This window comes from Polyodon spathula, chromosome 6 (genome assembly GCF_017654505.1).
Source record: "Polyodon spathula isolate WHYD16114869_AA chromosome 6, ASM1765450v1, whole genome shotgun sequence".
Classification (NCBI taxonomy): Eukaryota; Metazoa; Chordata; class Actinopteri; order Acipenseriformes; family Polyodontidae; genus Polyodon; species Polyodon spathula.
Window position 1 is genome coordinate 14624544 of NC_054539.1, and position 18818 is coordinate 14643361.

General features: G+C 36.4%; 3 non-coding genes across 3 annotated transcripts; all 3 read right to left on the reverse strand.

Moving 5' to 3' along the window:
- Positions 1-1122: 1122 nt before the first annotated feature.
- LOC121317754 lies at positions 1123-1238 on the reverse strand. The gene has a single exon (XR_005950520.1). It is a non-coding gene; the product is annotated as a U5 spliceosomal RNA (small nuclear RNA).
- A 2291-nt stretch (positions 1239-3529) lies between these two features.
- Positions 3530-3602, reverse strand: trnak-cuu. Its single transcript has one exon. It is a non-coding gene; the product is annotated as a tRNA-Lys (tRNA).
- Positions 3603-4099: 497 nt separating this feature from the next.
- LOC121317755 lies at positions 4100-4215 on the reverse strand. Its single transcript, XR_005950521.1, has one exon. It is a non-coding gene; the product is annotated as a U5 spliceosomal RNA (small nuclear RNA).
- Positions 4216-18818: the final 14603 nt, after the last annotated feature.

Sequence of the window (18818 nt, forward strand, 5' to 3'; positions counted from 1 at the left end):
CTTTTATTTGCACTTGTAATATTCTTATATTTTCCTATTTTACGAAGAATAATGAAACACTATGCATACAGAACCATTGTATTATCTATTTTTGACAAATAATATTCAATTTAAAACTATTGCATTTATTAAAAAAAAGGCTTTGTTTGAAAAATGTATAATATTTGGTAAAAATAACCATGTTTTGCACAAATACAGTAAGCGAGTAAAATACTGTAAAAAAAAATTACAAAAAACATAAATTGATAGTAAAATACTATAAAAAAAACACACATGATTAATAAAGTTTAGCAAATTAACTCTTAACAAAAATAGTTGATATGCATTTTAGCGGTGCTGCTCTTAGAGCAAGTTTCAACCGTCAATAATCGCGCCTCGTATTTACCGGATGGGCACTACCAGCCTTTAAATCAACAAACAATAGCGATGCGAAAAGAGAGGTAGCCCACTCCAAGATCTCATCTACCACAAGATGATAACCACACAATGAGCATAACATAAAATTGTGAGGGAATACAAAGGACATGTAAATTTACATATAATTGTGCAGCCGCACAACACATTTAACACACAATAACACAAATAACACACTTAAAACAATACTGTTTTCAATCAGCCCTGCAATGGATTCTGGGATTCCATTTTTAACGTAATTAGATGTAATTATCTACAGTATTTAACCGTCAAAAGATGTGGTCTGTTAAAACAACGGAAAATGTCTATTTTTTAACGAAATGTTTTTAGTATGAAGGTAAATTGTCATTTTATAAGAGAAGGCAATTAACCTTCACTGTTTACTGTAATTTTACTGTTGAATTTACGGACATTGTAACCTGGAAGTTGAACTTTTGCGACAGGCATGTGAACGCAATGCTTTGGTGTAAAGATCTCCCATTGACTCCAATCTAGAAGTTCGACAGCAAACTGTTTAAGGTCTGATTAAACAATTTTGCATTTCAATTAATAGCTCTGTTAGAATGAAAGCCACCAGGCACAGCTATTTCGTAAACCAGACGGCAAATCAGTTGCGTAATCCATTACATTAAACATAACAAAACAACTACCCATTTAATACTCCGTACATACTACACTATATTTAAATCTATTTTCACTAGCATAGGAAGCCCCGCGTTACACAGGGCATCAAAAAATTAGTTGAAACTCATAAATGTTCCTCTCCACGGAAATCTTTAGTAAAAGGCGAAAGATTTATACGATTTGAAGAGAAACCAGAGTATACCTTTCACGCCGCTCAACTGCGATCCCTATGCCACTAGTCACTTACACAAGTTGTGGTGACTAAGAAAAACACATCAAAAGCAGTTCACCCTGCGTACGATTTTCTTTGTCGATTTTCATTTACACGGTACTGCATTCAGTAAAAACAACTTTCTGATTTAAACTGTCGTATTTGGTAAAGAATTACGACCATGTTTTCAGAGCATTGTGGGTATGCAAATTTCGTAGGGCGCATGTATCCAGGAAGTTGAACTTTGTGATGGGAATGACGCGGAAAGCTCTGGGGTAGTGAAGTGCGTTTGAGCAGATTTTTTGAATCGGTTCCGAACCGGGTATCTGTCATTGGATCCGGATATTTCGATTCCGATTCCGGTTCGAAAACTATTTTAAAAAACCAAAAAAAAAAAAAGCGGGCGGTAAATAATAGTCTGCGAAAACTGGAGGAGGCAGGAAAGATGTTATGCAAAGGAAAGATGTTTGACAAAAACTGTACACATAAGATATGATACATAAGCGATGCAGACTGTTGTCACTACAGCAGTGTTAATAGCACTCTCACCCGTTGTATTTCCCATCACTTGAGTAGTTAATTTTACAATAAAGGAGTTAGTTATACACTGAAATACACGTAACTTTAACTCTCATAGTGTTACATGGTTTCTTTGTTTGTTGAAAAAGATACACTGGCCAATTTGCTGTGAATGATGGTAAGTAAGCCCCACATAAGCAGGATATTAAAAAAAAAAAAAAAAAAAAAAATGAAACTCGTTGCCGACGTATAATAATAATGTAAAGGCAAAACATTTATACGATCTGAAACAAGTCTGAATATTCCTATCATCAATGATAGGAATATACTAGAAACTTGATACTTGTTTGTGTCTGTTTTTCACAAGTATTTGGAGGTCCCGCTAACACTAGGGCATGAAAACAATTGTTAAAACTCATAAATAATGGATTATTTGTTTAATCATTCTTATGTGTTTGTCCTATGCTGTGGTAATAATAATAGCTGATCTCTTTAAAAAAGGCTTTTTGTACATTTAATATGTTTTGAGATAACAAGACACCTTGATGTCTTCAGTATCTTCCACGACAGCAGGTATTTTGACAAGCGTTTTCTTTGATTTAAGTGGCCCAGTGATAGGTGGTTAGCACAGGTGCAATGATTTGCCTTTGTTCCTAAGTAGTTCCTAATTGTGACATTGTGCTGGATAGTGTAACGGCTTGGAACCCCTATAGACCAATCAGCATGCAGCATCCTGTCAATTTTATAATGTTATTTTTGACGCCTTCAGAGTTGGTACGGGCGTCAGTGACTTGAAGAAAAAAATATATATATATATATATATATATATATAATATATATATATATATAGTATCTTTGGTCAGGGCTGCAAACAAACCCGATACCTGATTAAATATTGGATTTTTTCTTTATGTTTTTTTTCTTTATGGCTATCAATTTTGTTCTATAAGACAAAAATGTCTTAATTCATTGGTCTGTAGTTTTGTTAATGACTTTGAGTCTTTACAAGGACAGGGGTATTTAGATATTGTTTGCTTTGTATACATTTGCTAGACTAGCTTTGGATGCTATTCCTGTATTCTTTCAAAATTTACTTTCTTCCGGTCAGCCAGGTAGAACGAGCAAAAGCAACAATCATCGAATTAACTAAAGGTGTGTAACCCTATACCGTTTAGAGAGAGAGGAGAGAGAGACAGAGCAAACAAAAGTGTAATGGAGTTGCAAGTGTATTGCACACAGAACATACAGGAAAACTAAACAACTTTACTCCATGCTGTTTTACAAAGAGAAATGATCGACTTTCCATAAATTGGCTAAACACGTAACTGGGAAGAAAAGTATGCTATATATATATATATATATATATATATATATATATATATATATATATATATATATATTACACTAAGAAGCCACATTTTTCTAATCGGTAACAGCTTGACGTCGTCAGCGCCAGTTCTGCTCTGTTGCATTGAATCACAGACAACTGCGCATGTGTCTATTCGGGAAGTTTTTGGGAACCCAAATACAGATAAAAAGGATTACGTGGGGGAAGAAATCGAGTTAAACCCGAAAATCAAACGCCCTACCACTAATACTAAATATCAAGCACATCCTGCTGAATACTATACAGAACAAGCAATTGATACGAATGTATATCCATTCTTTCACAAATATTAGGAAGCCGCGCTTACACAGGGCATCAAAACATTAGTTAAAACTCATAAATGTTCCTCTCCCCGGAAATCTTTAGTAAAATGCCGCCCAACGTGGGGCTCGAACCCACGACCCTGAGATTAAGAGTCTCATGCTCTACCGACTGAGCTAGCCGGGCTGAGTGGGGGCTGGTCTTTCACTCTAACCAAATGGGCTATGCGCTTGACTGCAGCAGGTTTGGCGCAGTACAGTGGTTCCCAAGCCGGTTCTGAGGATCCACTGTATCTACTGTTTTTCGTTCCAACTAAGCTCTTAATTTCTTATGGACCCTTAATTGAACTAATAATTTGCGTAATTAGACCTTTATAATTATTTTGAGTGCCCAACATGTGCATATTTCAAGTTAGATAGACCATTTTATAAGTGAATTGAACACTGCAACAGTTTAAGGTCTGATTAAACAATTTTTCGTTCCAATTAAAGATCCTGTTGGAATGAAAGCCAGCAGACACAACTGTTCCGGAAAACAGACTAAAAATAAGTGGTGTTTATACTTTACATTTAATGTAACTAACAACTAATTATTTAATATATTGAACATATAATAACACAACGATATAACACAAACAACCTCACCATGCACACAGATATTTATCTATTTTCACAAGCATAGGAAGCCCCGCGTTACACAGGGCATCAAAAAATTAGTTGAAACTCATAAATGTTCCTCTCCACGGAAATCTTTAGTAAAAGGCGAAAGATTTATACGATTTGAAGAGAAACCAGAGTATACCCTCCACGCCGCTCAACTGCGATCCCTATGCCACTAGTCACTTACACAGATTGTGGTGACTAAGAAAACCACATCAAAAGCAGTTCACCCTGCATACGATTTTATTTCTCGATTTTCATTTACACGGTACTGCATTCAGTAAAAACAACTTTCTGATAAAAAATATCGTATTTGGTAAAGAACTACGTCCATTTTTGCAGAGCACTGTGGGTATGCAAATTTCGTAGGGTAAACAACGCATGACCAGATGTTGTTGCTGAATGTATCCAGGAAGTTGAACTTTGTGACAGGAATGTCTATGGAGTAAGAGCGGTAAAAAAGTCAAGTTTTTCACTTTACAAATCTGGTAACCCTAATTACATGGACAGTGCGAAAAACTAAAGCTCTCATATAAATTTGAGGCGTGAACAATTATACAGTACCTGTAAGAAATGAAAGTTACTTTCACCTGTGTTCCTACTGCTAGACCTAGCCATGGGGGTGGCCTACATATTTGTTGTTGAGTATTGTTTATCTAAATTCTGCGTGCTTTTCCTGTTCACCAGGTTTTATGACTTTCACGTGAGCACCAACAAGACTCCATTTGGTAGTTTTGTCTACAAAGCCAGGAAATGTGAGACCCCCTGTCCCACATAGCCATTAGCAGTAAGATCTCAGACAAGATTGATGTTTCTTGTTTGATTTAGTAGGACTTAGCTATCTGGCTTTATTATCATTTAGATCTCTGGAACTCCCCTGCAAAATAAAAAAAAGACACACAAGTCAATAGTGCATTCCTAGGAGAAATAAAAATAACTTCATAATGTATGTATCAACCAAGCAAAGGTAAGAATGCTGAGGCACTAATCTTGACACACTATACTGTATATATGTCCATTTTATTAGGACTGGTCTACCCAATTGGATTTGGCCTTGCTCTAGTGTGGGGCCTGCTCTACAGGTATACCCTGGTTCCATTGATTACAGTGGAAGACCAAATGATTGAAATACTTAAGCATTGTTGCAGTTGCAGATCAGGTACATTCAACAATTCTGCATTTGTATCTTAATGGCGATGGCTACTTTTAAGATGATAAAGGCACCCATCCACCTACGCCTGTTGTGTTACATGGGCAAGCTTCCAGAAAAACTAGACAAAGCTAGTAAAGTGTAAAACAACAACATCCTAGGCTGTACCTACCTTTATGGGTGCTGAATGTATACATGATTACATGATACACTTTTCCATTTACTGATTTAAAAAGGTTGGCATCACTATAGCTGTATTGCTGTACTGTATAATAAATACACACTGCATTTGAAATTCTGGTATAGTCTCTGTGTGTGTGTGTGTGTGTGTATATATATATATATATATATATATATATATATATATATATATATATACACACACACACACACACACACACACACACACACACACACAGTACACTGGATCACAGGGAACGATACCATAGCTATAGAAGTAGTTATAGTGACCTCATCAGTTTATCAGGCTATTTCTACAATGGCATCTGAAGAAGCCGCAGCATTGTAGCTAATTATTAAAATATTAAGTTTTCAGTTTATTTTTCTTCTTCATTAAGTATTTCTAGTGATTGATTAGTATCTGTTAGATCCTGCTGTTTTTGAATTCATTCATATTAATTCATTCATTCTCATTCTCATTCTCTCATTCTCTCTCTCTCTCTCTCTCTCTCTCTCTCTCTCTCTCTCTCTCTCTGTATATAGTTGTCCATATAACCCCCAGGCATTATGTGTGGTGATATTTTTGCCGGTTTGCTCCCTGCCGCTGTACTGTTACAGCTGCACATAGGAAAGGCCTCAACCAAGTTTAGTGTGAACTTTGTTTAAAAAAAATGACTACACATACAGTGCATGTCCTCATGTATTGACACTTGCAATTTGTTATTGTCCCATATATATTTCTTTTAAAGAAAATGTAAGATTCATTTTCTTCTCAAAAATAATAAACCAGCCTTCTTCAGGTAGTTTCAATCAAAATAGTTTTATTCAGCAAATCAGAGGTAATACAACCGTGATCACAGGTCTCAGTTGATGGTATTCTGAGCTGCCCTGGTACAGAGATGGTATTCTGAGGTGCCCTGGTACAGAGATGGTATTCTGAGGTGCCCTGGTACAGAGATGGTATTCTGAGCTGCCCTGGTACAGAGATGGTATGTCTGAGCTGGTGTCAGTGTAGATGTTAGTTGAGCTTTCATGGCATCAGAGATGTTAATTTTCTTTTTCTAAGCCAGCAGCACAGAGATGCATGTTGTGAGACAAAGCATATTAACATTTAACATCTGCATTTCTTCTTCACTTCACCATGGTCAGCAGAAACCCAGATAACAAGAAGTTCCATTTAAGAACAATGCTATGAGTTTCAATTCTCACAGGCAGCAAAGAGCTATACCCATGCATCACAAGGTTGAACAACAGGGCTGGTGATTGCAAACTGCTGATGTACACCAGCTATGCAAAGCTTAATTTTAAGAGTTTATTAACACTGCATTGATTCAGACAGTCAGACAGTTACAATGATTTCTTTACCATTTAAAGGGGCAACATAAGCAAAGGGTTGCATTTTAACTGGAACAGAACAATATGTACATTGCCCCATACAGGGTGCTTGTTTATCAGAAAAAAATCTACATGTTCCATTTGTATAATGCGTTATTAGACATTCTGTAATGCTTACCTAAATATACAGCATGCTACGTTTAACAAAGGTAAGTGGTTTTAGAACCAGTTTTAATTGGTTTGATTATGGTTTGTACACAAGCTCAAAACAGCAGAAACAATTTATGTGAAAACAAAAGCATTATCGTCCTTCCAGAGGTCACAGCTGCACAGCTGGGTGTATTTTGGACCACGTGCCAAGCTACAGAGCTACAAAGTCAGGGCAATACATATGCAGGAGTTTCAAATGAATGTTCTGGATTAATTTGGTTTTGTTTTGGTCACCATACATTATTTGAATAAAAACATGGTACTGTTTCACCCTAATTGTTTATAAAAAGTTCTCACCACCTTTTTGCACCTATTTTCTGTCATCTGAACTAATAACAGCACTTTTTCACTTTGACATGTCATGAAGGTGGTGCCAGCAGTAGCTCCTGGGCAGACCCACTTTATCCACGTCTCTGAAAAGTCATTCTGTCTAAATAGGTCACGTTTGATATTCATCTTCGCTTGGCGTCTGCTGTGTTGTTTGGCAAGCTTCCATTAACAGAAAAAAGTAGACAAATGTATTAAAGTGTCAAAAAAAATCACGCCAGGCTGTAATTCTCTTTATGTGGGCAGAACTTTATCATGCTAAACAGCCTTTTAGTCTCTATTTACTGATTTAAAAAGGCTGGCATCACTATGGTTGCACTGCTGGTATGTTTTATTTATTTATCACTTTCAATGTACAAGCAATCCCTAACACCTTCAGATTACAGAACAGTCATGGCTACTTGCAGTACAGTTATAGTACTGTAATTTAGCTAAACATTTTAAGAACGTGACAACCAAAACATTTTGCCAGACATTACCAGCAATGGCAACACAATGGATTTGCTAGAAATATTATAGAGCCTTGATGCTGTAGCACATTGGCACTGAAATGTGTATTAGTTGTAGCACTGGAATATTAAAATATGAAGCTGCTCTTGTGCTACCCTGAGTACAACACCACTTATTTTCCAGGGTGAGTGCATTGCCATTGAAGATGATTTTCTAAAGAACATTGCACTGCATTATAAGACAGTACTGAAGCTTTACACTTATAGATATCTTCAAATATACTGCAACCAATATTTTCCCATATCGGATCTATTACTTGTTGATGCACATAGGGCTTGATTTATGCTGGATTTTAGAAGCATGCTACATTTTTTAAGGATTTTATTTTTTTTGCAACTAGACCAAATGGTGACTATATCTGAATATATCTCTTGATTAAAGATGCATGTCTTATCTGCTTTGCAGCAAAGTACTGCACTGCATGGATTGCTTTCACCCTCCATATTAGGTAAGTATGCAAGCTGAAGCTGTCAAGGTTTACGATGACAATTAAGGATTATACGCCTTGAAGCAGACAATGGAAGCCTCTTGCTCTTTGTCTATAGAGCCAAGTTGTTTTCATATTATTAATATGGATGGAACATATTGGTAAAGATCTGGCTCAATCCCTGAAGCTCTATTTAGATAATATGTAAAAGGGACTGAAAAAAGAGTTTCCCTGTAACCTCAGACCAAAATGTGAATAACAATATCATGGTCAAAATGTTCTTATTCATCTAAATGCAATCTTTGCTAATTGTTTCAGAACAGTGTGTTTTGCCACTTCTCCGATGTTCTAACCATTAGAACCTGCACTCTATGACACAAGGCACATACCAGTGTCATTATAAAAACATAACGTTGTTGTGGTGATTCACAACCACTATAAATGCTATAATACAAAACACAGCTAAAATGAATCATTGTTGCTGTATTTTTCAAGCTGTAATTCCAGCCAGAGCCTAAGTGACAAATGCCATTAGACTTAATTTCCATTCTTAGAATGTACATGTTGTTGTTTTTTCAAACATACAAGTTATTAGTTGGTATAGTTCAATTTTTCATATTGCTCTATATACCCACAGGCTTTCTTTTTGAATGCTAATCACCTTGATTCAATTCATCCGCCTGTAATATTGAATGTGTCCATGCAGAAACCGAACACCAATACACCTATGAGATCTGCCATTTGAAATGATAATCTGGTAGCATGAGACGGAACGTGCCTTTGTTTAAGAATAACTCGTTACCAATAAGGCAAGGCCTATTGATTTTTTTTTTCGTTTGCATTCAGAGAAGTACAATGTGCGGTAGTAAGGGTTGAAAGATAAAACCCCTTGAAGCATTTCTGTAATAACTATGAAAAGAAACAGTTTCCTCATTTGTAACCTGCTGACTGAAAACACTGCTCTTAATAGCCAGAAATACTTTAAATTATATGTAGTCATTTCTGCCTTTACCAGGCAAACCACTCGGACCTCTATTGGCTCTTTTAAACATGTAAACAGTCTATATAGGACCTCAGAATAATGACCAAAAGCAGCCCTGTGTTTCCACAAAAACATGCTCTTACAGTGTACCAGTTTCTGAACCCCTATAATATGTTACTGACTATTTATGCTTTTTTTAAATCATTCTTGTTCCATTAGAGGGCAGTAATTTCACACAGAAGCATCTGTTTGCAGCACTCTGACAAGCAGTGCATTCTGATTTAAATACTTGCACAGTTCAAATCCCCTTTCTTCATGATATATTCAGGAAGCTGCCGTGCAATGCACTTGGTAAGCTAGGATGCCATGTGGGAAGCAAGTTTGTCATCCACATATGGGAAAAAATACAGGGCTTAAGTTACATTATTGCAATGCAGTGCCTTTTTAAAGCATCCTTTCCTTACTTTCCGTCTGCTTTATAATGATAATAATGTTTAAGTTCATGATGTTTTATTCACCGTAATGATATACAGGGCTTGGGAAAAAAAGTAAAAACATCTATAATACTGTTAAGACCTGTATACTGGCCAAGGAAAAGTGGCTTTAATAAGATCCACAACTGTTTAGATAATTAAATTAGACCCAAAATGCATTACATATTCGCCTGAAATGACCTGGGATAAATTTAATAGCTCAGAGACCTCGGCAGTTGGCTTGTTTTGTGAATGGTTACCAGCACAGCTTTGTCTTTGCAATGAACAGGATGCAGCTTTTTAAAGAAGTGTAAAACCCTCTTAAAGAAGAAGAAGAAGAAGAAGAAGAAGAAGAAGAAGAAGAAGAAGAAGAAGAAGAAGAAGAAGAAGAAGAAGAAGAGCAAACTCTGGACATGATGAGTTATAGGAAAACAAAAATCCAATTCTGTGTGTGTGTGTGTTGGCTCGAAATATATTCAAATATGTATTGCGCATTCACGATAGTGTGAAATGTTTTACATTTGTGCACTCATCAGTGTGTTTTCTTTCTTGAAATGGTGTTAGTCTTGGTTCTGTGGCAAAATTTATCTGACTGCTCTTTTGTTACTTTTGACAGCAGCTTTTTTAATTATCAAAACATTTGAGCAGTTGAGTTTACAGAACTGTTTAGAAACCGACTTGAGCTGTTGCATAATGCATTCAGAAATGTGAAAATAAAAAGAGAAACCAAAGATCTGACACATTGGTTTTGAATCTTATTTTTGTTGTAATATACTAGCAATATATCTTTATGAATGCAGTGGAGATGCAATTCTACAAATACCTAATATTCGTGGTGCTTCATTATTGGCATGCTGATCGCCTAGCAAATCCTTGTTTCTCTTTGCCAGTCACCCCTGACCAAAAAAGTATTTTAAAGAACAATGTAATTTTGTATAATGACATTTTTTAATCATACAGTAATTGCTATTGTTCTTCTACACTTTTCCTGTGGGATTAGAGAGGCTTAACCTGCAGGGAGTGCTTCTCCTCTTCGCACTTAAGTTCAGCTGACCCTACTGGCCAGGCTTTGTGAGCTCAAGAGGAAGCCTACCCCACTCTTATGATCTGACCCGTCAACCAAACACACCACTTAAAACCAGAAACAGGGATCCTGGCTACTTTAAAAGACAGAAGATGCTATGCGATGCTGGAAATGTTACCAGTTAAACACATCTACCCTCCTGGCTTATTTTTATTATTACTCCTTATGCAAAAGATTTAGGCCCAGATATTCAAAACGATGCGCAATACCCTCACAAAATGTGTGCCTTGCAAAAATTAGTGTTTTTACACAAAAATGTATATTTTCCAACACGGCACAAAACAGTTGCACGAAGTAAACATGCACACATTTGAATCTAATGTTTATCATTATCACAGGAATTAGCATGGCTAATAAGCTAAATATTTAAAGGGCCATCACAGATTCTATGGAATTTAAACAGATGTACAGTGTCTATGCTGTACTGTTTGCAGGGAAGTGAGTTTATGATTTCTCTACTTCTGTCTCCATAACTTTGAGAGGTGCCACACAAATATGAGTGCATGTTATCTATTCTAATTAATTTACATTTTTTGACTTTCTTGTTTTCTGTTACAGTAGTGTCGTCGTCCTCCCCACACAGTTTTAGCCGCTATTGCTCCGTGTCTGGACTGATTGCATTTTTGTAATGTGTTTTTCTATAAGAACTGTTAAAGTTGCCCTGTTATAAAAAATACATACATTAACAACAACAACAACAACAACAACAACAACAAACAACAATAATTAATAATATTAATAATCCAGCTGGAATCATCTGTTTTGTTTTATAGCCATAAATCCAGATCTGGATCATATGTTTTGTTATCTACATAGCCTAGATATATATATATATATATATATATATATAACTTGCTTGACAAAGTTGGGGGCGCAATTAATTCAACTTAAATAAAACAGGCTAAACAGGCACTGGAATAAGGAAGGAGCACCTTTTGTAATTTTACATTATAAACGCCAACAACATTTACCAATACAGTAATCAGAAGCCTAACATACTACTGTATATGTCTTTGATATTGAAATCTATGCATAATTTCGAACATGGCAGAATCTCGCAAATTGTCGGCCACTTACACCAAATTGTGCTCTGCATGCTTTATATTTGTGCATAGGGCAAAACGAATTGTGGCACGCAAAAAGAAGTTTCGAACATGGTACATTTTGTGCATTCGCGCATAACGGCCATTTTCGATGTGCATAATCCTCTACGCAAACCTTTCAAATATCTAGTCCTTAGACTTTTTATTACAGTATTATGTTTTTATGACTTAGGCCCTAGGGGGTCTGCTGTACTCAGTGTTGCTAGGTCCGCAGTTTTCCTGCAGAATTGGGCTACTTTAAAAACACAGGCGCGGGAAATATTAAGGAACCACGGGTTGATAATGTAATTAGATTGGTGGTATAACTTGAAATAAAATGAAACTGTTTTCATGTTTGCAATATTGTTTGGGATACAGTACCAGCATTAGTATTTCAATAAAGGGATCATGCTGTAATTCGGTTGCTGGTCTGGTATGAATGATGATGTTGATTTGTCCCTTCAGAGCATCCGTACAAATTTGTTGATAGTGACGTGTGGATGAACTGTACTGGGGCTTGTAGTATTTATCAAATTTATACTAGGTATCTTTTCTTACAAAAGCTTTTGATTGTTTTTTTTTTTTTTTTATGCATAGGCCTGCGTGTTAATAATAAGCTTGCTTTTAGTTCAAACAAATAATTGGGCTATTTTTGGGCTATTTTAAAGTGACTTTTGGCTATAAACCCATGAGAAATCTGGCAACCCTGACTGTACTTTAATTACCAAATAAATGTTTTTTATTGAATGTAATTTTGAGCAGGTGGTCTATTATTTTTCAAGCTTGAATGCTTGCTAAGAAACATTAATTCTCCTTGATATGAGTATTTTCCTTTGGGTTTGCCATTCAGCATATGTTTTCACTGGGGGGTTGCACTTGTACTGATACCATGGCAAGCCAGACAAGAGATAGGAGAACTACATGAAAGGGTGGTGTATACATCTCTTGTAAATACAGCATATACTGTATTATTACTAACGTTGCCAAAATTAACATGTCATATCCCAAAAGTAAAATGAGTTTGTTGGTCTCCGCTTCCCTTGCAGGCATTACTCAACATCACAAAAGCACTACGTAGTTCAGAAAACAACAATGCAATTGTGTGTCTCTGTTAGGCCAAGGACTGGCTGGCAGAGATCAAGCAGCTACAGGGGGAAGGTCTAAGGAGGCTGCTACAGTGTTATGGTGCTCAATTTCCATAGAAACAGTACGTTACCACTTTTATAAAGTGCACTGATGATTCTATATGACTACTGTTTTATCCCTGTGGAGGATTGCTCCTGTATGGAATAAGACTTAGTAGGGAGCCCAGTCAAATGCAATCAAGGTCTGAGCGATGATAGCTGTTACTGATTTGTTGATTGTTTTTTCAGCATATAACAAACAAACAAACAAACAAAAAACTATCCCAAATTGTTGTCTTTTAACTTGTATCAACTGTTTATTAATGGATAATGATATTTCCTGAGCAAAGATGCTAATATATACTGTAGTGATGCACAGCAAGAGCCATTGCCCTGACAGAATATAGCATAATAATGTATGTCTCTCAGAGAAATTATTTAGACAGGTACTTACAGACTAGCAATTATCCGATTCTATTAAAAACAAAAGTCTACAGAAGTTGCAAGAGACAAGGTACTAAGCATGTTTTTTGGCATACAAACGCTTTATTAATGCAAGGTTTCTAATAAGTGTAAATAAGCAATTGTTAACAGGAATTGCATTACTGCTGTATTTAATGGCCAGGGGTTGACTGGCAAATATGTGAATGGGAAGGTGTTTCCATCCATAAGAGATGGAAATAAGACTCCCATTGCAGAGCAGTTTGACCTATACATTATGGCTAATCAAGCCCATAGTAAAACCTGGAATGGGTGAAACTGCGACATATTAGGAGTCTTATTACCGTCCCTGCATACTGAAGCTGACATACCAGTTCAAGTAATGCTCAGAGATTAGGAGCTGCAGAATATATTGAAAAGAACAATTAAAACCTGATGTTCAGAGCTTTATGAGTTTCACAAATTTCCAGCTGGGTGATCCAGATGTTTTTAGGAAATTGGAAATAGAATTATAAAAATGTTAGTGGAAACAAATTTGGAGACAGCAGTCATTACATTACGTAGGTAGACCAATACTAAGTACACTGTAGTTTAACACTCCAAATGGTAAGTGAAGTTCAATTACTGTAACAGCCCAGCAGATCTACAGTTGAGAAGCACTCTTTTATAAAGGAAACAGCAGTAAATAAGTGAGTCAGTGAAAGCTGGAGTTAATTGGTGGTGTGTTTTATCTTGCCCATGTTAAATGCAAAATGGTTCTTGGTACAGAATACACTGCCATTGCAGAGATGCATGGTTTCCTGAGGTGTCAGCCTTGAACTCATTCAGCACACCTGAGTGCCTATCAGTGCCAATGCAGTCCTTGACTGTGCTAAATGTATCAAAGCCACAGATATGAAAAGTAAAAAAGCATGACAGTATAATCAACAATTCATACCATGGTTTATTGTGCTCAAAAGAGTTCTGTCAGTTACATAAACACAGTAGTTAAACAACATGTGTAATATTATTTTAATTATTATAAACCATGTTGTGATGCTGATAATTTGGTACTGTTGTGACGCTAGCCTGTGTTGATATATTCTTCTGTATGATTTGCAGAAGGCAGCCTCTTTGCATTTAAGGAGTCTTCACTGCAATAAGTCAGATACACCATGTTGTCAGCATGATTTAACACAAAATATAACCAGAACTATTGGGTGTAATTCATATGTTTTATAATTTGTGTCGCCTAATTCTACCAAATCAAAGTCAAATGCAGTGGTCCCCAAACGACTTACCTGGTAAAAGCACAAAGGACATTCAGTCAGGGGAGCGCAGGCTTGCTAAGTTTCTGATTTCCGTTTACGATCCAGAGGAAGTATAGGCTCAGGTCCCTCCTATTTCTCCTCACTGTCTCTCTTTACCAGGCCACAGCAGATCAGGGCTGGTCTTTGTCTGCCAGTGGGCGATAGCTCATTGACATCCAGCATAGAGGCAATGTTCATGGCTGTCGCATTGGAGAACCCCACTGATCTTATTGTTGTTGGGAATACTGCGGTAAAAACTATAATTGAACATTCTAAATTGGGAGAGAAACAGGAGCAAACAATTGGGCATGTTTAAGTTTAGAAAACGAATCTTGAAAGCTATAAAAACTATCAATTGCGACCTTGACCTTGTATCCAATATGGCTGTCTGGGAACCATCTACAGATGAATTTTCACTGTCATTCCTTACTTAATATGTTCTTTAAATAAACATAGTTCTTTAAAGTGAGAGTGAGTCACTTTGGCTGCTTGTGCATAATGATGGGAAAGATGATTTTATAAGGCAACATATGGTATGACTTGTCAAGTCAGGTCAGTTGTTTGATTTTATAAGGCAGAATATGATCTTTGGAGCGAGCAATTGGTTTTAAAGTACTTTGCTCACCTGAATGCATTTTATTTTACCTTTTCATCTGATCATGTTGTGTCAGGTGACCTAGTTGTAAACTGTGACTGCAAATTTCATTTTTTTTTTTTTTTTTTTTTTAAGCATTATTTTGCAAGCACTGCAAATTCACAAGCTGGGTTACAATTTGCTTCATTTGTTTACACTCCCAAAAGATTGAATTACTGTTAACTGCCCTGTATTGCTATAGCTCACTAATCTGGGTATTGTCTGTCATGCTTTTCTATGTGGGTGTGAATAAGGGCATACTGCAGCTGCGCTATCCCATTTGAAATCCATATCACTTAACCTTTAGGCTACCAATCTGTTTATGTCTACTCTTGCAAGCATACAGTTTGGGCAAAAAATGGGAAATACCTGAGGTATGTATTACACAATGGTATGTTACTGCCCAGTCGCTGACATTATTGATTTAATTATTATACAAACAGCATCAATGCCTATTCTGTAATGTTTACAGAACCTTCAAATGTAATTTTATTTATTTTTTGCAATAATGTTGAGTGGTTCGGGTCATCCCATAACAAGTTATTAGACTTTTCCTAACTTCCTCATTTAATTCAAATCACGTAACAAAATGGCCTTTTTTCTTTTAAAGTAGAGCAGTAGGTTGAGCCAGCAGAGCTCTGCCATAATTATAAACTCCACTTATTTCACTGAAGGAATTAAAAAAGATAACCATCAGGTCATAGTCACACAGAAATATATACACAGTACAGAAGTAGGAGTTAAAATTGAAATATCTGGACTGGGCTTTGGTGTCTTGCCAATTTGCCTCAGGAAACAGAACAATTATACACTTTGAGTAAATGTAGAATATGAAGTTTTTCACATTTGATTGTTTTCACACATTTGAGTGATTGATCGCTGTTTCAACGTGAGAAAGTGGTTATTTTCTTAGCCTGTATGTGTTATGGATAAGCCAGTAACACTGTTACCAGCAGGAGTGCTCGGGATTTTCCATTTTGACACATTATCTTAGGGAATCAAGGTCAAAAGGGCAAAATGATATTCCTAGAACTTTCCAAGCTTTGCCAATAGCCATGGCATTCAAAAAAGTCTCCTCTACAAAATAACTAAAGTCAATTTTCTAAAAAGCAATAACAGTAACACAGTAATAATATGACATATAAAATGCCTGGGGTCTTGAAAGCACAAATTAACAATCTTTGATAGGTGGAAGATCAGCTGAGCGAAATACTAATTCACTGTAATATAAATAGAGATATACTCTGCCTGCTCATGTTGTTAGGATTTGAACCTAATATTGGGTTGGGACAACATTTGCCCTGATCACAGCCTTGACATGATGTGGAATATAATCTACAAGGTGTTGGGAGGTGTCTCAAGGGATGTTAATCCATTCAGTCATTCTAGCGTGCATTATCACTTTAAAGTATCCATCGCCATCAGGAAACTAGTAGAGCATTGCTTGGGGTACTTGTTCACAATAATGGCTACATTCGTTCACCCTTTCAGAGTAATCAAGTGCTCTAGGGTATACCAGGACAAGATGCCAAATCATAAAGTGGCAAGGCGGTGTATGTTATTACCAATGTATTCTTACAGTATTTTGTTATGTAGACAATAAGACAGTTCTGAACTGTGGAATCTGTCATGCCTGAGTGCACCCTCTTAACTACATGAAAAGAAGCCACTGTCAGAATTGCTTGGAAATACATATGACCTAGGTGAGGTTACTAAATTAATCACCAAAATATTAAAATAAGAACACATTGGCTGCTTTCTGATGTTCACCAACAAGTTACATTTATTTATTTATTTTTAAGGGAATTGTATTTATCCAACCATATGAACAACCTGCAAGTAGATGACAGATAATATCCAGGAGGAATTGAATTATATTCTCAAAGGAAGCAATCTCTGTGATTACAAATTGTTTTTACTTGAGATGATCACTACTAATGATATAAAACTTGATTTAGTGATACTACAGTAAAAGCAGTAAAGTGAAACATCAGGGAATTCACAAATTAACATTATAAACCACTGTGTATATATACCCAAGCATCTTGTTGGCCTTTTTTTTATAGCTTCCCCATTGTCTATATGAAGACATTTCTAAGTCAACATAAACTCCTAGGTCTTTTTCATAGATTCCTTTTTCAATTTTATTTCAATGAAGAACACCATGCTAGAGGTAATATCATGTTTGTTTTGGTGGGTAAGAGCATTACATCTGTTTGTAATGTCAAGACTCTGAGACACAGGAGCTGAAACCTTAATCTTCGATCCACTTCTGACAGCTACCCAACAATCTCCACCGACTGGGAGCAGGGGAGCTGACCATGTCATAAACAGGAGCCACCAAATCCAACATAATCTGCTGAAGCAATCCCCCTTTGCCCTTTCAACAGTGGCATTAGAGGGCTCTATAGATGTAATGTTATTACCAATGAATTTCTCAGACTTCGTAATATCTCTGAGGGTGGATATGCATTCTTCCAGTGACTTTATTTTCTTGATTGGGTAATCCAGACACAGATTTGCTGTTTCAAATCTTCACAGACTCCAAACACAGTAACCAATTAGGAAGGGGGCAGTTGGAGCAGCAATTTATTTTCCAATATCAGATTCAAATCAAAATTCAGCAGGTGTGTATGACGATCGGTGAAGCGAGGGGAGCAGCCACAAATCAGAGATTCAGGGTTTTCCATTCTCTCAGGATGCTATTATAGAAACATAACCAAACAGTAATATTCCTTATGTTGTATTATTTAGTTGAGGAACTTGCAATGTGCTGCTAGAGCACAGATATGAACCTATGAGACTTGGTTGCCCTCTTAAGCATTTTAAGTTAAACATCCAGCACTAACATTGAAAGAAACATCAGATAACATCAGATAAACAGATTTTAGATTTTTCCCATCTGGGGTGGTGTCATCATTGTCTGTAGACACAGAGGATACTTTGATTCTTTAAGTAATAATTCTGAACAAATGTAACTAATTTCATTCTATAATTGGACGTGGAGCTTTCTTGCAGCAACAGTGGTACTGATGTTTTCAGGGAAGGTTCTGGATAAAGAGCCTGATAAATGGAACAGTTGTCATTCTGTCATTTACTAAGCACAAGTGCTCTGCCTAAGGCTGTCACTGCATCTCTGTTTTTACTAACCACTAAAAGTAATTCAAACTCTTATCACGATGTCTGAAGCAGAGCCACTTAAATTCGAAATCCGTATGTCAAAGCATACCACAAAAAATATATAAAATATTAAAAGTGATGAATTGGCTCTCAGAATAATGTAGATATGAATGGCCCCACTTTTTATGGGTTGGTGGAAATTTGGGATGAGATCCAAGGCTTCTAGGTGACACATAATAAAACAAAGAGATGTGCTTCGAAACATAATTAAATCAGTTTATGATAAAAAAGCACTTCCACCAGAATGAATTTCATGCTTTTTAATCTTCACGAGTAGCATTTTCAAGCTTGTTTTTTTTTAAACGTGACAAACAC